The 25,195-nt window shown below is 41.0% G+C and overlaps 1 protein-coding gene across 5 annotated transcripts in view; it reads right to left on the reverse strand.

Annotated features, from left to right (window-relative positions):
• The window catches only part of LOC105492092 (FYN proto-oncogene, Src family tyrosine kinase), a 181,520-nt gene that overhangs the window by 78,629 nt on the left and 77,696 nt on the right, over positions 1-25,195 (reverse strand). Inside the window, exon 1 of one of the 5 annotated variants that reach the window (XM_011758987.2) lies at positions 18,348-18,369. The exons of the other annotated variants lie outside the window; for them this stretch is intronic. The gene's annotated coding sequence lies outside the window, so the exon portion shown is untranslated. Of the gene's footprint in view, positions 1-18,347; positions 18,370-25,195 lie in introns of those variants that run through there. 5 annotated transcript variants of the gene reach the window in all.

Below are 25,195 nucleotides of genomic sequence, written 5' to 3' on the forward strand. Positions count from 1 at the left end.
ACAGTGTGTTACTTTTGAAATAATAAAAACGAAGTTTTTCTTTTTTCCTTTTTAAAGAACATGGTCATTCTAAGAAAATGGTGACACAGCTGGCTTAAAACTAGAACCACAAGATGCCAGAATTAGAAAAGATCTTAGAGGACATTTGGTCCAATCCCACCTCTCGTTTCAGCAGAACGTGCAAGAAACTAGTCCAGTGTATTTTTCACTACACTAGTGGTTTTCGAACTTTATGAGCATGAGAATTTCCTAAAGGACTTGTGAAAACACAGACCGCTGAGCCTCACCCTGAGAATTTCTGATGCAGTTGGTCTGAAGCGAGGCCTGAGTCCTGCATTCTGACAAGTCCCAGGGTTATGCTGGCTGTGCTGGTCCTGGGGCACACTCTGAGATTCACTAGGCTATGCCACATTGCCTCTTATGGCTCCCTTGGAAATGTCTTGCTCTTTCTGCAGGAACGATAGTGATCAAAACAATACCCCATGCTAAGGAAAACCATAGCTTTCACGCCCTCTTCCAGAAGTTGCAACTGAAAAGAAGGGAAGTAAACAGGGATAAATAATTTTTGAGAGCCTCCTCTCCTCCAGGCATCGTGTGGGATGGTCTACATTTTAGTTGTTTGTTTAATCCTTTTAACTATAGATAATCTAACCTCAGAGAGGTTAAGGAACTTCCCTAAGAGCAAACTACTAGGAAGTGACAGAATCAGATTTCAAATCCAGGTCTATCTGACTATAAATTCTATGCTCATTCTCCAACTTTCTTTTTTTTTTTTTTTTGAGACGGAGTCTTGCTCTGTCACCAGGGCTGGAGTGCAGTGGCGTGATCTCGGCTCACTGCAAGCTCCGCCTCCCGGGTTTACGCCATTCTCCTGCCTCAGCCTCCCGAGTAGCTGGGACCACAGGCGCCCGCCACCTCGCCCGGCTAGTTTTTTTTTTTTGTATTTTTTAGTAGAGACGGGGTTTCACCGTGTTAGCCAGGATGGTCTCGATCTCCTGACCTCGTGATCCGCCCGTCTCGGCCTCCCAAAGTGCTGGGATTACATGCTTGAGCCACCGCGCCCGGCCATTCTCCAACTTTCAGAATGAAAAGCTGGTGGCATTCAGAGTGGCAAATCAACGTCTTCCAGTGTAGAAACAAATATCCTTAAGAAATTGTAATACATCATGTTGTTAATGATACTAAAAGCAGATACACTGATATTAACATCCAGCCATTTCTCTGGGTCTGAGGGCCAGGTTTATTCATTAACATGATATTCAGCAACTTCCAACCCCCAAACCCGAGTAAAGATGATTAAAGTTGACGCCTGGCATATTATTGCAAGTCTTCTGTGAAGTAAGTGGGAGAGGGAGAATTTATCATGTATCTCAGCTTTCAACAAAGGGAAGAATTCACACACGTTCTGTGGGAAAAGGCCCTAACAGGCTTTGCAACTGAACAGAACTGTTCCACTCTTCGAAGAACTAAGTTTAAATTCAAAGCCAAACACAAAGATGGAAATATATCATTTACCATCTTATGTCAAAAATAAACTAGAAACTAGTTATTGCTCCGTTCCCATTTACTGAAGAGGACATAAACAAGGGACAGAGAAGTCTGGGTGACAAGGTCCCCATACTTACAAATACCCGAGCAACCAATGAGTTACAATTTGTCCTGTGTTTTGGTCACACATGACCCGAAGTTTGAGAAAGTGATATAAATATTGAGATCACAGAGGGGCTTGATAAGAATCTTTTTTTTTTTTTGAGAGGGAATCTCATTCTGTTGCCCAGGCTGGAGTGCAGTGGCGCAATCTTAGCTCACTGCAACCTCTGCATCCCGGTTTCAAGCAATTCTCCTGCCTCAGCCTCCTGAGTAGCTGGAATTACAGGTGTGTGCCACCATGCCCTGGTAATTTTTGTATTTTTAGTAGAGATGGGGTTTGGTTATGTTGGCCAGGCTGGTCTCAAACTCCTGACCTCGTGATCCGCCCACCTCGGTCTTCCAAAGTGCTGGGATTACAGGTGTGAGCCACTGCGCCTGGCCTAGAATCTTTTATATGGTAGTTTTGATCAGAATTCCAAACAACAAGGTTAACAAAAATGTGGCTTCCTGTATCTGTATCCCTGCATTTCTTTACTTTATGATTTTCCTCCACATGTTTTATAATAGATCCCTGAAGCAGCTGCATAAATAGGTTTTACATGAAAATAAAAGGAAATACTTTGAGTAATTCTGGCGACAGCATCAGAGAAATGAGGGATTCAACTGAGACAGCTCACGTGATCAGTCCCTTCCTGTGTCCTGTGCCAAGGGACCTCGATGCCTCTTCTTTTGGAAGCTCATTTTCTAATTGTGACCAAGGAAACTCCTGTACATTTGGTTAGCAAAGACAGCCCGTGGAGACCCTGAAAGGAAGATAAGTGGGAAAGAAGGAACAGAGCAGAATAAATGCAAAAAAGGACAAGAGGATCCCAGAGATAGGTACGAGTGCTGTGAAAATTTGATTCCAATGGTAACTTTGCTCCAAACACAATTATGAATATGTTTAAGATCTGGAGTGACTGCAGTCTCCTTGGTGCAGCAAATCAGTAAGGTGGACCACATCCATAGCCCTTCATTTGTTGATGTGTTACTCCCAATAAAATGCTTAGGACTTCATTTATTATAGAAAAAAGAAGGACTGAAAGATCTTGTAGAATGAACCCTGGGTCTCTAAGCCAATGAGCTGTCTCTGCAGTCAGCTTCTGACTTGGGCATCTCACATGGGACATGAGATTGGACCGCGCAGTATTAAGTATGAGCAAATTCTCTTTCTGCTCCCAACTCTCGCCCTTCATGAATAGTTGGAGAAGAGCCATCTTGCCTTCCCCAGAGGAATGATGCAGCTGCAGCAGCCGTTATCCTACTGTTAAATGTTTGCTGTTAAATATTATACTGGCCCAGCAAAAATAGCTGTCTCGTCTTAGCACTGGGGACAAAGCTTCATATCTGCATTAGGGCCCTAGGACATACCTGTGTTCTAGCAGAGATTTCAGAAAAGGCATTCTCTAATTTCTCTCTAGATGGACAGTGACTTATTCATTAAGTTTCATAACATATATTTCTGCAGTGGATGGCTGCTCTTGATTCTCACAGATTTCAAGTGGCCTTCAGCCTGCAGTGGTTTATGCAGAAGACAAAAGAAGAGCTACTTGGCAGATAACACTCTTTAGGCCTTAGGGAGGGCACTCAGCTGGAAAGCTCTGTTTTCACTGGAGATCGGAAGTGCTTTTCCAGCAATTATTTGATCTTTCCTGGGAACTTGTTCTTTTGAACAATCTCCCAGTCTGGTGGGAACACATGGACTCCTATTCTGGTCCCAGCATTATCACTAACCAGACGTGTGACTTTGGAAAAATCATCAGGCTTTTACTACACCTCAGTTATCTCATTTGCCTGGTGGGAATGATGATCCATCACCTGCTTAATTAATGAGATTTTTGTAAAGATAAAACAAAATGGTGTATGTGAAGGTATTTAGAAAATTTTCCTACTGAGGAAAAAAATCCCCAAAATACAAATATCACTTAACAATAAATACGCTTTTTATATCATTAGCAGTAAGTTTTCATTTTCTCTCTCAGAATTAGGTAGGAATACCCTCACGCAGAGGAGAGGTAGAAAGTACAACCCCGGCAAAGAATATTGTCATGTTCTCCTTATTGCTTGGAAAAATAAAGCAAGAAAAGCAGGACTGGAATACTTTAACATTCGCCCAGAAAAATTTGCTTTTGCTAGGGCCACAGAACATTCTGGTCCTTATCTGTCTCCTCCTTGGCGGTCCCACAAAGAAGGCTACTGCTGCAGTGTTGAATGAATGAGTGAGTGAATGAATGAATCTATCCATCCATCCATCCATCCATCCATCCATCCATCCATCCACCCACCCACCCACCTACCCACTCATTCACCCATCATTCATGGGCCAATACTATATATCCAAGCAGTGTGCACAAAATACAGATGCATTTCACTGTATGCATCTCTTGTACAGATGCGTCTCTTTCACTGAAGGGTGTCCAGTCCATGGGAGAAGGCAGACAAGGAAAGGACTTGTTCTCTCCAATGTAGTAACCGTGCTCGCCTGGAGAAACACACACAGTGTTCTTGAAGCTTGGACACACGGCTCACTCCTCCTGTGAAAGCTGGGTCAGGTTCTCAGAGGATGGGCACCTGAGTGGGCCCTGTGGGAAGGACTGGTGAAAAAGGGGGTGGTCAAGGTGCTTTGCAGGCAAGAGTACAGCACTTACGAAGGCATGGATTCAGGAGAGAGGAGCATACCAGGGAGCAGCCTTGTTTGGTGTGACACAAGCCAAGAATGAGCAAATGCAGGTAACTAGAGGGTTAAGCAGGGCCTAAATGTGAAGGAGAGAGCAGGTCATTGTAGTTTCTAAGTAAGAGTTGCACAATGGATTTGTATTTCAGAAACACTGCTTAACAACAGGGAGCATGTTCTGGAGGGAGAAGGTGAGCAGGTAAGTGAAAGATTTAAAATTTAATGTGAACATCTGCACATTTCAACACAGAATACTTTACAAAAAGTCCTGACTTAAGAGCATTCTCTTCCAAATTCTGAATTAACACAACCAACAATACACTGGGGAGTAAATACATTTATGCCTTCCAAAAAAAAATGCCTTCAGTAATGTTTCCCCTCTACAACTTATACAACATTGATTTCCCATGTGACTCTGGGATAATCTCCTGGGAAAAGGAAGGCACTCTATGTTTCTCAAATGTGGGTGACCACAGTCTGAAAGGAACAGGAAACTGATATCCTACCAGGTACCTGGTACAAAAAGGTGGTGATAGTAATACCTGGTAGCTGTCTTTCAAGAAAGTAGTTCATAAATGAAAGAGACTTTCTAATAATTTGGGGAGGTTTAGCAAGGCATGTGGGTTTTTTAGTTCCCTCTTATTTTAAGTTTAGGCATAATTTACCCACAGTGCAATGTATAAACAGATTAAGTTTACAGTTCAATGAGTTCTGACAAACGTATATACCTGTATAATCTAAACCCCCATCAATATCTAGAACATTTCATCACCCTAGAAAGATGCACTGGGATCCCTTTGTAGCCAAATCCCATCCCAGGCAAACCACGGTTGTGATTTCTACCACAACAGATTAGTTTTCTCTGGTCTAGGGTTTCATATAAATGTAATCATATAGTATGTATTCTTTGTGTCTACTTATTTTATGCGGCAAGTTTTTGACATTTGTCCATGATATTGTACATTCAGTAGTTTATTGCTGCTGAGTGGTATAGCAGTTTTTATTGCTTTATCCATAATAGCTTTTATTGCCTAGTAGTATTCCATGGTATGAATATACCACTACTTAGTAGGTTTTTAACAGTTCTGTCTTTTGCTAAATAAAGTATGCAACTGCCTACTCATGGCAAAGCAAAAAAGAAAAGGCACGGGTGTGTAAGTTCCGGTGAAGTCACCAACTATTCTCTACGCTATCAGGCATGAAGGTTATGAGTGGCTTCATCTTTAGAATCCTCCAACAGCAACAAGGGCTAAAACGTCAGGTAAATTAGGACAAACAGAAAGAGGGTAGAAGGAGGAAGGGAGGGAGAGAAGGAGGGAGGGAGAGAGAGAGAAAGGGGGGAAGAGAGAGAAAGAGAGAGAGAGAGAGAGAATCCCTTATATTGTCTTAGTGCTATATGTTTGGATCACAGGAGCAGATAACACATGGCCCTCAAAAGAGAGACGCTGATTTACTGATAATTTATGTACTCAATATAAATGGTTAGGTACACAATTTAGATAACTAAAATATTCTTTAAAAAATTAAAATGTGTCCATACAAACCTACACACAGCCTGGGATTCTATATTGTTTTTCCCTGTAACTGTCGATACTCTCTTGTCCAAGTAGCACTTTAGTAAGTAGATTAAGAAAGAGTCCAGCAGTGAAAGGAAGTGATTCAAAACCATTTTCAGAATTCACCAGTTTCCTATGAGATACTTGCACTATGAGTGTCAGGTAGCTACTTGGTGTGATTTTTGTTGTATTCAACCAAGAGATAATACCTGGAAGCTTCAAGGAAAGCAGAGGAGCTCTTGCTGAAGGGGTTTATTAAGCAGAGCCAAGAAGCAAAAGTCAAGGAAAGAAGGGAGTTAAAGTCTTACAGTATAAAAACTCCATTCCCTTACTCTGTGAAACTGTTTAAAGCAGCATCACAAAAGAAACAAAATCACATCTAAAAAGTGTATTCTGTCTTCTCCTGTACAGCTGTCACAATATACTATGAAAACCAGACATGAAAGTGTTCTGATGACTTGAAACACATTATTTGGGTCAGCTCCTCCCTCTGACATTATGCACAGCCTGTCCTCTGAAATGAACTAGTTGCTTTGACTCCAGCATTCCCCTATCATTGGAAGTGATGTTGGTGTGCATGACTATGCTAAAGACACAATGGAAATAAAAAGCTCTCAGCCCTGGGTGGAGCCGGATTTGATTCCAAGAATAATGCAGATAATGTCCTTAAAAAAAGCTGGCAGGGCCAGGCGCGGTGGCTCAAGCCTGTAATCCCAGCACTTTGGGAGGCCAAGACGGGCGGATCACGAGGTCAGGAGATCGAGACCATCCTGGCTAACACGGTGAAACTCCGTCTCTACTAAAAAATACAAAAAACTAGCCGGGCGAGGTGGCGGGTGCCTGTAGTCCCAGCTACTCGGGAGGCTGAGGCAGGAGAATGGCGTAAACCCGGGAGGCGGAGCTTGCAGTGAGCCGAGATCGCGCCACTGCACTCCAGCCTGGGTGACAGAGCCAGACTCCGTCTCAAAAAAAAAGCAAAAACAAAAACAAAAACAAAAACAACAACAACAAAAAAGCTGGCAGGCTTCCTTTCCATTTTTCGCACCAGATAGACCTACTTGCTCTCTATTTTCCTGAAGCAATTTAATATGTGTTGATCATCAACGATATGTCAGATCCCATGTTTCATGCTTCATTCTTACGAATCTCCAAGATAGGCACTATTATTGTTCCTACTTCAAAGATGAGGAAAATAAAACAGCCTCAGCTTCTATACTCATTCATTACTGTTCCCTGTGTTTCCTTCCCTCAGCCAGTTGGAAGTGGAGGTTGGGAGTTATGAAATATGATGCACATAGAAAGCAAGATGAAGACACAGAAAGCAAAATGACTTTCCTCTTTGATCTCCTTCCTTACATATTTTAACATCACATTCTGTATTAGGTCAAAGTGAGAGATACCAGTGTTGTGAGCTACAGCTAAAGTTTAACAATTATTTCTTAGAAGACTGTTAATTAGCCTGACTTGGGGTATAGGCTTTGGAATGCATATTCATTCTGACAGCAGTTATAGCACAAGACATCTCATAAATAAAAGCCATTTAGAACATTATCCACAGGAAATGGCTACAGCTGGTAAGGGAACTTTTGACATGAAGGAAATGCAGAACTTCATGGAAAGGGACGAAGACAGGAGTGATTACATCACAGAATAATGCTATCTTAGCAGGAGCTGGACCATGTTTTCAACAGACACACTCATTTTATAGCAGTTCATGATTGCTCACCTCTCTGGGTTTTCAGGAGACAAGCATGGCGCACCAAGATCAAAAATTCAGAGAAATGGGAACTAGTACTCAGAGACATTTTCGATCTCAAGGGTTAGGGGCCTGTGGTTTGGTGTACAGCTTGGACCTGTTCATCCATATAGACCTGTGCTAGTAGGGTAAGCAAGCACTAACTGCATGTGGCTGGTGCAAGATGAGATGTAATGTAAGTGTAAAGCACATAACCAGGTTTCAAAGACTTAGTATGAAAAAAGAATGTAAAATGTTTAATTAATAAATTTTAAAATATGATTACATGTTGAAATGATTTTACACAGGTGGTCTTAAATTAAAAAATATTAACATTACTTTCACGTGAGTTTGCTTTTTAAATGTGGCTACTTGGTAATTTAAAATTAATTACCTATGTTGCCTGCATTTATAGTTTGTACTATGTCTATGGGAAAGGACTGGTATAGATACTGAGTAATTGAAAAGATTAATCCAAGTGAAAGATTTGGTGCATTTGATCAAAAGTGGCGAACCACCTGCACCGCAATATGTTTCCTAGGAGGTGAATAAAATGACTGAACAGAAACATGCATTGTACTCTGACCTGCTGGTTACCTTAGGTAAACTACTCACTCTTCCTGGGCCTCAGCCACTATAATGGTTAATCCAGATCATCTCAGACACTTTTTCTAGTGCTGACATTTTGAATCTGTTGCAAATTCCTTAGGGCAGGTAAATTATGAGTGAAGGTGAACTTTAAAAAAACCTTAATATTTGCTCAATATTCACAGCCCCAAATATTGCCTGCTGATCTCTCACATGTGATGTGCTTTTAAGTCTCTCTGGAGCAACAGCTAAAATTGAATGGCAATGATAACCGTGTTTATGATACACGGACTGAGCTGCCCTATGGAAAAGAGGGTGCTTGCTCTGTGTACCACAACGAGTAGGTTTTACTTGACAAGATTATATTAGTAACTGGTAATTACTTTTGCACCAACCGAATACTTCTAAAACGGAAAAACTTAAGTGCACCCTAATAATCCAACGAAAGCTTATTAAAACATGAACACAAAATATTCTAACATATCCTCCCCCGAGGGAGGGAGAACAGAACCTGGTCCTCTTTTAGTTCGGGTTCTACCCTATTTCTTTTCATGTTCAAAGCACGCAATTATCTGCTAGAAGTTATTCTGCATCTCTAGGGCAAATTATATACTTTTTACATGATTGTAGAGTTTCTCCTTTTTCTTTCCTTAAAAGGTAAAAAACTTAAATGTAGATAACACAATTATAATTAATAGGGTAAAACTTTCACCACAACGCTATATAAATAGCATTCATACCTCATAAATATTTTAAATAAACATATGTTCAAAATCTGTGTGTGGAAACAAATATGGAATTAAGAAATGACAGGGATAAATGACCTACATGATGGAAAATGTGCTCATAATGAAGACCTCTAGGAAGACTGCATGATTTCTCCTGGAAAAAAAAAAAAATCCCATAATTTGCATCCCCACATCTGTAGAATTTCCCTGTTACATCCAGTTTACATCTGACATCTTTAATTTCTGATCCAAGAGTGACAGCCTGTACAAATGCTACTAAATGTATATGTCCATTTTGAAGTAGCTCCTGCCTTTATGTATTTGGCTCTAGATTCCTTCCATTCTGACTTTCTGCAACATAACCGATACAGTTTGCATGTGTGTCTCCGTCCAAATCTCATGTCGAGTTGTAATCCCCAACGTTGGAGATGAGGCCTAGTGGGAGGTGATTGGGTCATGGGGGTAGTTTCTCATGAATGGTTAAGCACCACCCTCCTTGGTACTGTCCTCATGACAGTGAGTTCTTGAGAGATCTGGTTGTTTAAAAGTGGGTAGCACCTTTCTCCCAGCCCTCTCTTCCTCCTGCTCTTGCCATGTGAGATGCCTCGCTTCCCCTTTGCCTTCCACCATAATTGGAAGCTTCCGGAGGCCTCCCTGGAAGCAGAAGCCACTATGCTTCCTGTACAACCTGAAAAACCATGAGCCAATTATACCTCTTTTCTTTATAAATTACTCAGTCTTAGGTATTTCTTTATAACAATGTGAGAATGAATTAATACAATGACTAAAAATGCCTGTACTAGAGGTAACCAAATAAATACTCGTTGAGAAAAGAAATTTTAGGGATGCAGGCTCTTCCTCTCTCTTCTTTTCCTCATTTTCTTCCCTCCTTTCCTTTCTTTGTTGGCCAGACCACCTAGATTCATGCCAGTATAATTCATGTCATTTTTTTTTTTTTTTTTTTACTAACATTGAAGGCAAGTCGGGAAATTTTGACCGAATTGCTGAAACAAAGGGCATGTGTTCCTGCCATTCCATACTTCTAAGGAACTTATTTTAAAAAGCAAGAAAGGGGCAGCAAAGTCACAGAACAACGAAAGGACACATTGGCCACCTTCACTTTTATTGAGATTGGAGAGATGTGAGTTGAAACCATGAATGGGTGCAAGCCTCAGTGGATCTATTGTGCAAAATAAGTTCTACTTGAAAATGGAAAAAATGACCCTGCATTTCTCTTTGCCATTATCTACAGAGTCACACTGGAAAAAAAACACTAAGAGAAGCAAAGTAAAAAGAATAGTTTCTATTGGCCTTTCCTTGGCATTGTATACTTTTATTCCTTTATTCTTTTCTTGCTCAACCTCATTCCCAACTATTTTACTATTTTGGGGGCACTGGAGACAGGACTTCTGGGAAACATAAAACGTATTAGTCCATTTGTTTTCTCTGTGATTTCTTTTCAGAATCTTTGTGTAGCAACAGGAAGGATGTGGGCTCCTTTTCAGATTCAAATGAGGCAAATCAGCCCTGGCTCAGGTTGACAATATCATGTTTATGTTACACTGTGGCCTGAGAACGCCAGAACTGCTGTCTCTAGGTAGGGTGGCCATTTTGTCCTGGGGCTTAATCTCTATTTTTAACATCAGATCCCTAGCCCATGTCTCACAAAAACAACAAACAACTAACAACAAAAACAACAACAAAAACCCCAAAAAACTGCTGACACAGTATAACTACAGCATACTAGTAAGAGAATTCTGAGTTTTAGAGTTGAAAAGATCAGCATTTTCAAGGTATTCACAGATATTTTAAATAATATAGGACAGATATTCAGAAGTGGCAGTGTTTCCGTTCAAATTCTTTCTTTCTTTTTTCTTGAGACAGCATCTTGCTCTGTCATTTAGGCTGGAGTGGAGTGGCACAATCACAGCTTCCTGCAGCCTCAACCTCCTGGGCTCAAGCTATCCTTCTACCTATGCCTCCCAGTACTTGGGACTACAACTGTGCACCACCATATGCAAATGATTTTTTTTTTTTTTTGTAGAAACAAGGTCTCACTATGTTGCCCAGGCTGGTGTTGAACTCCTGGGCTCAAGCAATCCTCTTGCCTCGGCCTCTCAAAGTGCTAGGATTACAGGCATGAGCCACCATGCTTAGCTTCAAATATTTTTTAAGCTTGAAGCATGTGGTAGGAAAATCCTGCCGTGTATTTTCACAGATTTATATTCCTAAGCATGTAAATCAAGGAGTAATAAATTTATAATATAAACAAACGCAAGACTTTATTTTATAAAACTGGATGTTTATTACTAAGACTTCTACCAAAAGATCCAAGCAAAACCATGGAAGAGAATGTGGAGTGGTGCTAGACAAATAAGTTAATACTGAATTTGGGAACTGAGTCTATTATTAATTCTATTAGTCCAACTTCGTGATCTTGGCAAGTTATTTATCCTCTCTTAAACCTCAACTCCATCCATTCCTCCATCTATCCATCTACCCATGACCCATCCAACAAACACATCCTATCTACTAGACATCCAGCCCTTGGTGAATTAAAAAGACGAATAAGCTATCAGCCCACTGGAGCAGCTTTTGATAAAACAAGTGTACAAATAATTCTATGCAAGACAATTGTCAGTTGGAAGTTGTAGGGTGCTAACAGGAGCTTAGTGGAAAAAGAAGTCACTTCCAATGGAGAGATCAGTCAAGGTTCCATTGAGGAGAGACATATTGTTGTTTGAGAAAGGAGCAAGATTTCTAAATCTAGAGCTGGGTTGAGACATTCCTGGCCACAGGAAAAGCCAGGGCAAAGATGGGCATCAAGGAGGCATGGAAGACATTTAGGGAAGAGTGACGAGCCCACTGGGTGGAATAGGGTCTGAATGGGGAGGCAGTGGCTCCTCTGATCAGACAGGCAGCTGAGAGAGGACTGGACTGAATTTGGAGCTCAGAGGGGAGGCTCTGAAGAGTTCTAAGCAAGAGTGACTTGGTCTGGCAGTTCCACACAGAATGGCTCTGCCACAAAAGCACCTAAAAGATGCTAGGAAGAAGTTTTAGCACTCCAGGTCAGTGTTAGTAATCTTGCTTTAGGAGGGTGGTGGTGAGGGTGGGATGGAGGGTTGCTGGAGGGATAGACAGGGCTGTGAACTGGTGGAATGGAACTGGGCACTTAGTTTATCTCTAATATTCAAGTTTCCACATTCTGGTATCTGGCAGTTTAGTGTAAGTGGGGGAACTTAACTTGAAGGTCCCCAAAATAGAGGCAAAAATAGCTTTGGATAAAATTTAGTCCCATTTCTATATATATTGAAATCTCAATATCAATCAGTCTTAAAGAAAAACCTCATCTTGCAGAAGAAGTGTCAAGGCATGATACACGAAAAACAAGCTATACTTAGGTAAACCTACTAAAGTGTTTTAGCATTTGGTCTGATCCTCCAGACAGGATGCTTTCATAGGAGGAATATTCATGCCACTTTCTATTTTGACAGGGGTCAGAGAAGTGTGGTCCTTTACGGACTTCAGCAATGCATTATCCAAAAAGGCCTCTCATAATACCTTTGGGAATAAGACAGGAAAATGTGGGCTAGATACTAGAACAATGAAGTGAATTATAATATTTAAGTGGGGCTGATTGGTGAGCTAAGGTCCACCTAGAAGGTGGCCTCAGGAGGCCTAAAATGGGGCTCTGAGCTCTTCAACAACTTGTCAACATCTTAGATAGAAGATACTGAAAATTTGTATGGTGAAATATTCAGATGGAATAAACTTTTGAAAGGACAGGAGTGACAATCTCAAGTTATAAAAATATCTTAGTAGGCCGGAGTAATAGGCCACAACTGACATGATAAAATTAGTAAGGAAAAATGTGAGGGCCTGAACCAAAAAAAAAAGTTGCCTAAGTACAGGACAGTGGACATGTGGTTTAGCAGCAGCATGTGTAAAAACAATTTGGGGGGAAGTGTTAGCTGAAAGTAATTTCAATTTAAGTCAATTGTTTGACATAGCTGCTTAAAAGTGTGATCTAATGCGGTATTTACTGAAATACAGCATTAGCTCCGGCCTCACTTAAGTTGGGATTCCAGTAACACTGAGAAACATAGGTGCTTTTGATATAAACACATTGGGTAAAGTTGCTTAACAAACCAAGCTCAGCTTAACCAGAGAGAAGTTTTGCTGGTCATCATGGAGACCCTCCCCTTAGCTAGACTGAGCCAGGAAGGTCAGTAGGAAGAAACAATTAAGGACTCACCAAACTAGAAGCTACACTTATCCATTCTAGTAAGACTGAACTTTGATTTTTAAAAATGCAATGATAATAGAATTTTAGGCACCAAGAGACAGAGCCTGGTTAGAAGGACAATACTGTTCCTCTATTCCTTATCAAATACAATGCTGGGCAATATGAAGATATTTCTTTTATCGTCTGTCTGAACGTGGAACTCTTCCACTGTATGAATAGTTCTGGGCCCCAAGTTGGGGTTTGCTTTCTTGAGGTTGGAAAGAATCATTTGGGTGAAGGGTACTGTGCCCATGACCCACAGCCAACTCCCTGCATGCACAGTAGGGCACCTCTCCCACGGGGAAGGAGGTCTTTGCAAACCTTTTACTACCTTTCCTCAGTGTATAAACTATGATCTCTGGAACTTTCAGACATAACATTTACCTCATGTCGGCAAATAAGAAGCAAGTTTCTCCTTATTCTCTATTAGAAACATAGAAAGAAAGCCAGCATAATTTCTAAACCAAGTTGGATCTTTCTTTAAAAAACAGGAAATTTGTTGCTATGCGTTGTTCTCCTTCCTTGAGCAGTATGCTGTTTATCTCCAGGAAAGGATCACACAGATCCTGGTGTACATGCTTATAAACAACAGGCAAGGGTCACAGTCACTCATTCTCATTTGCTTTCCTTGAGGGAGAGAAATCGTATGACGGGTTCAGTTGGTTTTGGCCTCAGTATAGAGTAGCTTCCTGAAAGGCTTCCTTAATAGAAGCCCACTAAAACATTCCTAAACACAAACACACAAACACACCCCCCCGAGTATGTGTGTGTATAATCTGATAGTCTCTCAAAGCATGACAACACAGAATTTAGAACTTGTTAGCAGTAATACGATGTTAAAAGGGCCTGAAATTCTGTTGAGAAAAACTAATACAAACACTGGAAATTGTTGTGCTTAGACAAGAGATTTTAAGCTTTTTTTTTTTTTTTTTTTTTTTTTTTAAACAATGGATGGGTGTTACATGGCAGAATTTCTTCTTAGGATTTGTTTCTAATAATGAGAATATCCTAAAGATGATAAAGAATACCTTGACAACAGAGATTTCTTGGCAGAATTTGTAAACAAATACTAGCTGGACTAGATGAGCTTTAAGGCTCCTTCAAGCATAGGAAAATCATAGCTACATGATTTTGATACCTTTTTTGTTTTTCTAAAATAGCCCATAGTGTGGACACTAACAAGGTAAGGCTCTGGAAACAAATGCCTTGAGACAAGGGCTTCTGAGAAACTGGATTCATGGTTGCTTAGAAGCCAAAAAAAAAAAAAAAAAAAAAACAAAACCCATATTTTGAGGGAAAGCAGATAATGCCAATGGAAAGTTCTTTAATATTCTTTCTGGAAAATGGTTATAACCATTTATAAAGCAAATCATCAGAATTTTAAGGGCAAAGTGACACATACAGTGAGAGATTTTAATAACACCTCTCTTGAAGAGACTGACGGATTAATACGGATACAGAAGATGTGAGCAACGAAATGAAGAGGTTTAATCTAATGGGCATATTTAGAACTCTGTCCCCACAGCCCCCATCAGAGAATATGCACTAAAGAAATTCATGGAATATTTAAAAAGAATTGACCATGTACTAGGCCACAAACCAAGTCTCAATGCATTTTGTGGAAATAGTATCATACAAACAACATTCCCAGACCACAATAGATTTTTAAAGTTAGAAATCCATAACCAAATGATTACTAAAGACTCATTCATTTGGGAATTTAAAATGATGCTGCTAATAAAACTCATGAATCAAAGAAGAAATAATTATGGTAGTTACAACATTCTTATAACTGAGGGATGATAAAAATACTCCATATTAGAATGTATCAGATTCCACTATAGTTTTATTTAGAATAAAATACTTAAATCTTGTCCTAGAAAGAAAAAAAGGACTGAGAATTAATGAACAAGTATGCAACTCATGAAGTCAGAAAGTAAATAAAAGTACGTCCAAAGAAAGCAGAAGAAAATAATAAAGGGTAGAAATTAAAATCAGAAAACAAAGATACACTAGAGAAGATGAACAAAGGAAAAGCTATTTGTTTGGAAAGACTAACAAGAGACAAATCAAATCTGATCAAGAAAAACACAGAGATGGTACAAATAATAACATTAGGAATGAATGAGAGAACATAACTACAGATTCAGCAAGGATTAAATAACAGCACACTACTATGAAGCAATATGTGCCATTAAGTTTGAAAATTTCAATGAAATAAAGAATATTAGGCCGGGCACGGTGGCTCAAGCCTGTAATCCCAGCACTTTGGGAGGCCGAGATGGGTGGATCACGAGGTCAGGAGATCGAGACCATCCTGGCTAACACGGTGAAACCCCGTCTCTACTAAAAAATACAAAAAACTAGCCGGGCGATGTGGCGGACGCCTGTAGTCCCAGCTACTCGGGAGGCTGAGGCAGGAGAATGGCGTGAACCCAGGAGGCGGAGCTTGCAGTGAGCTGAGATCCGGCCACTGCACTCCAGCCTGGGCAACAGAGTGAGACTCCGTCTCAAAAAAAAAAAAAAAAAAGAAAAAGAAAAAAAAAAAAAGACTATCACAGAAAAATTCAAATTATTATTCTAACAAGAGAGGAATCTGAATAGTCTAATAACCATTTAAAAAACTGATTCATTAGTTAAAAAGCTGCTCATCCCTCCACCCAAAAAAATCCAAAAACCAATAAACACTAGGTTCAGATGGTTTTATAGAAAAAAAATGAAAAAAAAAAAATCTGTGTTTTAGATCAAAGCAAAAAGCCAAAACAAAACAAAAAAAAAAATGCAGGAGATAGAAAATGGAAAAGCACTAGGACAATCTCAGAACCAAATCCAAGATGGCAGGAAAAAGGAAAAGTATGGACCACTCTCAGATATAAATACAAATGTAAAAATCCTAAATAAAATATCAGCAAAGAGAACCCAACAGTGCATAAAATATATCACGACTAATGTGGATTTTTGCTAATAATGCAAGGACAACTTAAATTTAAAAAGTGGATGACAATAATTCCTGTACTATCAGATTAAAAGAGAAAACCCTGATGATCTTATCAATAGATACAGAAAGGGCATTCAGTAATAATTAACACATTTACAATTTTTTAAAATAGAAACTTTTAGCAAACTAGGGTCAGAAGGGAACCTTCATAATCTAATAGAAAGTATTTACCAACACCCAGCAGTAGGCACCATACTCAATGGTGAAATGCTAACAGCCTTCCCTTTAAAATCAGGAACAAGCTAAGAATCTATGCTATCCCTATTTCCTATCCCCTGCGCTATTTCCGGCAGGTCCTAGACAGAGTGGTAGGAAAAGAAAAAATAAATACATAAAAGATAAAAGACTGAAAAAGAACTCAAACTTGTAATTATTTATAGATGGTATGTTTGTTATACAGAAAACCTAAGAGAAATACAGATAAATTATTAGAATTCATAAGAGGTTTCAGCAAACGTCTAAATATTAGTTTAATATGAAAAACTGTATTTCTATCCACGAGCAACAGTAAGACAAAGTAATTTAAAAAAATTGAGCACTGTGCTTATATTTCTTGACCTTCATCTCCTGCTCTTCAACAGGCACCTCATCCAGATAAGCACAGCACAATAAAAAAATTTAAGAAAAACAAGTAACCTAATTATATTGTAAAACTCTGAGAGGCAGGGAGTATAATTTCATGGAAGACCTACAGGATTCCTCTCTATTCTATTCCCATTGAAAAATTTCACTTAAAAAAAAATGAGGTGTTGCAGATGGGGTTACTCTGAACTGTGGTGAATCACACTTATTTACTGGAAAGACACATAAGCAGGAAGTCCTGGCCTCTGCAAATCAAACTCTGCCTCAAAGGGAAAACATGGCTGACACCTTCTCTTCTACACAGCTTATAATAAAGTCAGCAGGAAGCGGCCCTCCAAAACGGCATCCCACATCAGGAAGGAGATGTATGCTATGAAGGGAGACGTTGGTCAAGAGGTAGGCAAAGATCTTAAGAAAGCTCTTGAATGCTTGGTTCTTCATTTATATGAAGATAATAGATAGAGTTACTTCTGTTGAAATTTCACCACAACCAAACGCAGGATGTCATTTAAATTCTAAGAACTTCTTGATCCAATTGAGTTTCCTACACTCTTACACTATATGCAGGTATGTCCATTGGCATGGGGGCCTGGTCAGCTCATGTTTTCAACAGTCTTAGAGAAGGAAACTATGGCATGTATTATTTCTTTTTTCCACAGAGGGGTCGACTTATTACCATTTTTAATGAAGTGACAATAAAAATGAGATAAAAGGGTAGAGAATGTTCTATATTCACTTGGATCTTACTGGGCAATTTACTCAATAAAAACATGGTTATCTGAAAATACTAGATTCTGATGTTGTTTTTAAAAATATGTTAAAAGCCTAACTCACTGGAAACACCAAAATAAGCAAAGATAGTAGACTGATTTTCTATTTGATTGATTAAACACAGTACATACCTATAATGGAATAGTATATAGCACTAAAATCATATTGCAACATAAATTTAGTGACAAAAAAATATTCACAGTGCACTGCTAAGTTAAAACAAAGCAGGATATAAAACATTAAGTCCAATTTGAAACCATTTTTTAAAAAATTCCTAAATTTGCACCGGGAAAGGACATTCAACAAAATACTAATGATGTGCGTGACTATCTCTGTGTGACGGGATAATAGGTGACTTTTGCTTTGTTCTGTGTGTTCTGTATCTTTAAGGACTTAACACTAGGGGTGTATATTAATGTGGACATTATTTTTAAAAATCCACCATAATGAAAATGCCTAGAATTCACATCATACACATTTTTGGTGGTCACCAAAACATTCACAAACTAAGTATAGTTTCATGGCAGTGAAAACACCCAACAAAAGCCAAGTGTCCTGCTGACTGTTAGACTGGAGAATGACCTTTTCTCCTGAACTCCTGTTCTCCACTGGGCATTTGCCCTGGGGCATGGCTCGGTGCCCCGAGGAGACACTGAAAACGCTCAGTGCCATCCCAAGAAGACGCTTCCTTCCTTTGGCTTACTCTCATACCATCAGCAGGGGACAGTGCAGACTGTGGCCCAGCATTTAGGACAGCAGGACGGGAATGAAAATTCTGGGCATGAACAAAGTTCCACTTACCACCTCCAGAATGTCGCTTCTCTGATTAGCAACTTTCTCTGCTCTGAAGCGTGGCCTCCCAGCCTTCAACACCAGTGGCCTATATTTTTTCCACCAATCTCCCACTATCCCTCACACACTCTCCAGCCAGGATGGAATGCACCTTCACATAACTGTCCATGCAGTTCCCACATCTTGTCCACTGGCCAGGCCCATGCGAGTCTTACCCTTCACATAAGCCTCCCTTCTCAGCTCCTCAGGCCTGTGCTGGTCTCCCCCTCTCTCAGCTCCTTGGCTTATACCCAACACTTGATCATTTGTAGGTGAGACAGTCAAATTATTTAACTGTTTCCTGTGCATGGCAGCATCTCGTAAGGGTTAGGGCCAAGAATCTCTTTGATTCTCCCCATTGCCGCCTTCTGGCTTCTGGCACAGGTCTACAATATAGTAGGTTCTCAAAACCAGGACATAGATCTTTGAAGGTGGAGTGATTTCACTGGCACTTTTTCTGACAATAATTTTGTGAGCAATCTCTTCCTTCTGGTCTACCTGTCTGCCTCTCTGTTTATGCTTGTCTCATCCTTAAAAGCAAAGAATGGCATTTTTCCTGCTCACTCTTCTCAGCTCATAAACAAATGGCTTCCTCTTTACTTCAGCCCTCATGGAATGGTGCTAACCGAATGGAGGCTGTCCACAAGGGTGCCGGGTCCTCTCGCCTGCTCACTCCCAGGCACCCAGGCACTCAGAGGGTGCTGCACCCTCAGTGCCCATTCTCATCAAGGACTGTGGATCTTTTGGTTCCCCCCTAAGGATTCTTGCCCTTTGGGACTTTGGTAGGCTATGTTCTACATTCCTTTACTCACCCGCTCATTCAGCACCTAGTTCCTTAGTGCCTTCCGTGTGCCAGGTACTGTTACGTAAACTCATTGTTGTATGTCTTGTTTCCCCACCTATATTGAAAGCTCCCCAACGGCAACGATTATCTGCTACGATTATTTAATTGTCACCAGAGAATCTAACAGTGCATTCAGAAAGTGTTTGAAAAATATTTGACTGACTGAAAGGAGAAGGAGACAAGAATTAAAGCAGAAGGCTTCAGTTTTCATTTGATTACTCTCTCCACCGTGGTTTGACTAGAGATGGCGTAAAAAGATAAGGGAAAACTTTGACACCAGCAGACTGAGTAGAGCCTTCATTTTTTTTTTCTGGGCCTCTGTCCAGACCAAATGAGACAGTGGTGTATGTGAAAACATTCTTTAAGTTGCAGAATATTTTACAAATATGAAGTGTCATCATCATTATGATATGCATCACCCATACCTTACTGTGAAAAGTTTGATTCCAAACAATAAGCAACCAAATCAACCCATTTTGCAAACTCCTGCAACCAGCAGCATAATACAGTCAGGAAAAAAAGCTGACAGCCTGACAAAACCCAAATGGAAAATTAAAATGAGCAAGAACAGCCACACACCCAGAGAGAGAGCAAACCCGCGCTGCTTGGAGGAGGAAATCCTCTAATTGCCTCCACACTCCTGCTCACTTCCATCTGCTTGCATTTAAGGAAACCCAACTACTGGGCTCCTTGCAGCTGTAGAGAAAAAGATAAGCGTCCTAAGTGCCTGGATGGCTGCAGCAGGCAGGGACTGACAAGGAGGACAGAAGATCCACAGGCAAGGCTCAACAGCACATCTAACAACAAATTTAATGTGTGTTATGCAAAACAGCAATCCAGCTCTCCTGGCTGTGAGGTCACATGAAATAATAACGGAACTCATTCTCAGGAGAAAGGCGGCAGTGGCGTGTGTGGGCAGGAATGCTGCAGTGCGCTCCTCACACAAAGAAGCCTATGGCCCTCCCCAAGCTGGGAGTTGCACGGAGCCCAGGCTGCAATTAGGTTTCCTGCAGAGAAGTGACTGGAGACATAGGCACCCATGTTCCTCACTGTGGGGTAACTAAATCACCTTTGGTTTTTAAAAACTTAAATGCAATCATAGTTTATTGCATGCCAATAAACTATGCCAACCTTTTGATTCCAGTCTCACTTTAACCATTTTGCCCCTGCTCTTTCTATCTGAATCCCACTAGTCCCATTCTCCAGTCTGCCCCTGGCCTTCTCCCTTTCTGGGCTGCTGACCACCTACGCTCAGGACCTTACTGTGCCTCCATAATCAGAGGGATCCCCTAAGGTGCAACTAAATCGTATAATTTTAAAAACTCCACATCTTGAAGAACAGGTAGTTCACTGTCAGATGATGAAACTGAGGTGCAGAGATGCAAAGACACAAGGTGTGTTCACATCACCAGCCAGTGGCACGGACAGGGCCTGACAGCAGATATCTACAACTCAACATACATAAAACAGAAAAAGGACACCAGCACTTGGTGGCACTTGTTACAAGCCAGAGACTTGGCAGGGAGCCTTCACATACTTTATCTGAGTTCAAACCTGACATTAATCCTGTGAGCTGGACTGAAAGCAGTTAAGCCACTTTCCCAAAATCTTGCAGCCAGTAATGACGACGCTGGGATTCATTCCCCGGTCTGACTGCAAAGCCTGCTCTTCCTTCTAGCCTGTACTGCCAAAAGATTTCAGGGTGAAGGAAGCTGATGGAGTAGTTAACTCATGAGATGGATTCCTCCTTGTGGCTTTATACCTGCTTGTGGTCTAGTGAAAGAATAGTTAATGAATGGTATGAATGGCAGTGCACTGGAATTCTGGAAGGTGAAGCTGAAAATCAGTAGGAAAGGTTGTTATTGAAAATGCCTTGGTTTCCTGGTGTGACCATAGTTTTATAATTTGTGGGGCCCCTGGAAGATTCTGGAGAGGTGGGCTTTGTATCTCCAAGTGGCTCCTTCCTCCACAGCAGTCTAAAACCAGAAGGGCAGAGCCTTCCAGGGCCACAACCACTTGGCTTCAAGCACTGAAGGGTGGAGTGGATGCAGCCATGGCAGCTAAGCTTAAGAGGAAGAACGGTGGCTGCTGGGACCTCTGGGACTCTGCATGGTTGCAAAAGAGGGCTGCTAGCTGCTTGCCCAGGGTCTCCTTATACCTTTCACAAAAAAAAAAAAAAAAAAAAAAAATGCTCTTGAGAATTCCCTGGACAGGCTATCTGCCTCCAATCACCACTCCCAGTGCTGAGACTGCTAAGCATCCCTGGTCAGCTCACTATCAAAGCAGGACCTGCATTACATCATGGAGGAGTGTGGGTGGCTCGATGTTTTTTATGTGAAGAAATTGGTTATGCCCTTCCGTGAGAAGGAACAGCTTCAACACGTAGGCTGTATGTATGCAAAATGTTCCTTTGGGTAAATGGTAAAAAAGAAATCATCATGGAATCCTACCTAAGTGGCCTGAACTGGAAAAAATAACTTGTTCATTTTGTCTGGCTCTGGCTTTCTACGAGCAGCAGCGGTGAGGACGCTTCCTGAGTTGTTGGCCACAGCTGGGGGCCACCCTGGGAGAGGCTTTGCTTCTGAATCTGGTTTTCTGAGTTCTCTAAGACCTCACCAGTTAATGATGATGACTTACACCTCTAAGTAAGCTCTATCTTATTGTAAACCACAATAAAATTCTAAGCCCCCCAAGTGACTAAGTGGACCCTCCTCTTGACCATGGGGATTCAAATAAACCTGGAAAACTAGTTCAGGCCATGAAGAGAAGGTGGGGGTCAGATCTGCCTCATTATACCCTCCTCCCTTTGGAGTTCAGGCACAACTGGCTGGCATGAACATTAAAACAGAGACCCTAAGGCTGACAGAACAGGCTCTTATAGCAATATGATACTAACTCCAGCCTGACACTAGCATAACATCACATGACAGATAACAGGCCCCAGAAGGAAATCAAAGTATTTTACCCTAAAATATATTTCCTTGATGTATTTCGAAATGGCCTTGCAGAGATGTCTCTTGTGGCGGAAGTTTGCATGCAGGGGTGTCCAACCTTTTTTCTTCCCCGGGCCACACATGAAATATACTAATGATAGCTGATGTCCAACCTTTTTTCTTCCCCGGGCCACACATGAAATATACTAATGATAGCTGATGAGCTAAAACAAACAAACGAACAAAAAGTCCATGCATAATTGTTGTGATGTCTGGATATCTACCACCTGCCACCACAGAGAACTAAAAGATCCTCGCATTCAAATGGCTGGATACAGGTGAGAATCTCCTTCCCTTCCGAGGTCTCTCCTGTGACTCTGACGCCTTTGATAAGAGACATTTACATGTATGCTCTCCAAAGCCTGCTTCTTGGAGGTTTCATCCACATGACAAGAATTTTATCTTCCAGGCCCCCTGACCCCACTTACCTCAATCTGATTTCAACTCTTCAGGCAAAGCTTCATTCTTTGAACCAACTGTCAATCTGGAAATATTTAAATCTACCTATGACCTGGAAGTCACCCCCTCCTTGAACACACACACTGCCTTCGAGATGTCCAGCCTTGCTGGCCAAACCAATGTATGTGGGTTTATGTCTTTGTCTTACATATGTGGGTTTATGTCTTTGTCTGTAACTTCCGTCTCTATAAAATGTATAAAATCAAGCTGTAACCCAGCTACCCTGGGTACATGTTCTCAGGACCTCCTGAAGCTATGTCATGGGTCATGTTCCTTAACCTTGGCAAAAAAAACTTCTGAATTGATTGAAACCTGTCTCAGATAGTTTTTGGCTTCCATTTGGTTTACTATTTTTAAAGTCAAAATTCAACCAAGTCTCAAAGCTCTCTTTGAAGCGGATATCAACAGGATAGGTATCTGAAAATAGCTTGTTTGTCTTGTCCAATGCTTGATAGTTAAGACAAAGTTTGCTTTTGTTGGAAACCTCCCAACATTTTATTATGAACAATTTCAAACATAGTTTTCATAATTTTACACTGAATATCCATATACTTACCATCCAGCTTTTAACATTATAACATATGTGATTTATCAAATAGCTATGCATCTATTCATGCTACAAAACTTTTAACTATACATTTTTTTCATGGACTTTATTTTTCTGAAGTGTAGCTTGGGGGAAAAGAATGCTTTTCAAACACTTCTGAGTATGAATTCTTGCTTGAGCACTTACTATCTGGGAGACTTTGGGCAGGTGTGTGATTTCTTAGAGCTTCAGTTTCCATTGTTAAAAATGCGGGTAACAATGCCTACGGGTGCTGTGCAGATTAAGTGCGATAAAGTGTGGGAAGTGCCTTGCACACAATCAATTCAATATGCAGTACAAACGCACAACCAATTTTCAGCGCTCAGGCTATGCTATCTATGAAACAAAATGGAATTAGTCAAAAATAATGACAACAATTATCCAGCTATAGGTGAAGCAAGAATGGCAGAATGTTGATGATCACTGTTGGAGCTGGGTTAGGGTGCATGGGGTCCAGTATGCTATACTGCTTACTTTCTATACATTTGAAATTTTCCATAATAAAATGAATAAAATGTTAAAAAAGCAAATTGGTCACTGGATTTTGTCAAGCAAAAAAAAAAAAAAAAAAAAGAAAAAAGAAAAAAAGGGATTTGAAATATTTAATAAGAAGTGGTGATACTGGGGTTACTGGGGGGTTGGGACCCCACATCTCACTCTCACAGCTGTGGGGCAGCGTGGGGAGGAGGAAGGACAAGTCTTGGGTATTTTGTAAAAGCTCCCCAGGTGATCTCGTTCACTCCTGGGTGAGAACCCCTGTGCTGGCAGAAAAGTGTGAAACCACACTTTCCAGCATATTAATTGTGAGAATAAGTACTTTGCATAATGCAAAGTTTGTACCTCTAGCTAATTTGCAGGCAGATGACACAGTGTGAGAAGCCTCTGATTTAGTAGAATAAAAACTATTTGTAACCAAACAGCCTCCCTCTGTTAAGTCAGGGGTAGGTTAACCAAGGACCTAATTAGAGTGCATTCTCCCACATCACTTATCAACTATCTTAACTCACAGAGCGAAGGGGTTCCTTTAGTGCTTTCGGAATTGGGAATCTGGAGAAAGGTGGAGGAAAAAACCCACAGACAATGTTAAACAGAAGTAAAAGGAAAGACTGCTCTTTTAAAAAACAAAATGTCACCCTCCTGTTCTAGTTCCTGAATTCCTTCCCTTCCCTGCTGTGGCTCATTCTCTCTTGTTCCCCTTTGCTGGCAGCTGGAGGCAAAGAGGGGGCTGTGATGGAACCGCTGGGTGAGACAGTATGTGTCTGGAGCCCTCTTGGTGGGGCCAAAGCAGCGTCTTTGTGGGCTGGGATCATGCGGAGGCAGTTACAGTAGACAGGCCAAGCTTGGCCACCGCAGGGGAGCAAGGCCATTTGCTATCCTGTGGGTTTCCTGAATGAGGCCAGGAAGGAATGCTTGTAACAGAGGACACCTGCACACAGGGTGTGCGCACACATAAGCGCACACACTCTCAGAGGATCGGAAGAATTTTTATACCTATGTGTGGTGGACTGAATTGTGTCCCCTCAAATGCACGTGTTGAAGCCCTAACCCCCAATGTAACTGTATTTGGAGAAGGGGGCCTTAAAGGAGGTTGATGAAAGTTAAATAAGTTCAAAAAGGTAGGGCCCTGATCCAATAGGGCTGGTGTTTTTTTGGGAAGGGGAAGAGACAGCAGGGGAACTTGCAGAGAGAAAAGGCCATGTGAGGACACCAGAGACAGTGGCCATCTGCAAGACAAGGAGGGAGGCTCACCAGACCCTGACCCTCCCTGCACCATGATCTTGGACTTTCAATCTCCAGACTGTGAGAAAATACTATTCTGTTGTTTAAGCCACCTAGGCCTCTCCCCTGACAGAAATGCCCACCTGAAAGGAACCTTTACCTATTTCTCTGGCATGTTATCTATGAATACGTTCTAAGACTTATTCAACAGTTCAGT

The sequence above is a fragment of the Macaca nemestrina genome, chromosome 5, assembly GCF_043159975.1.
Source record: "Macaca nemestrina isolate mMacNem1 chromosome 5, mMacNem.hap1, whole genome shotgun sequence".
NCBI classification, from domain to species: Eukaryota; Metazoa; Chordata; class Mammalia; order Primates; family Cercopithecidae; genus Macaca; species Macaca nemestrina.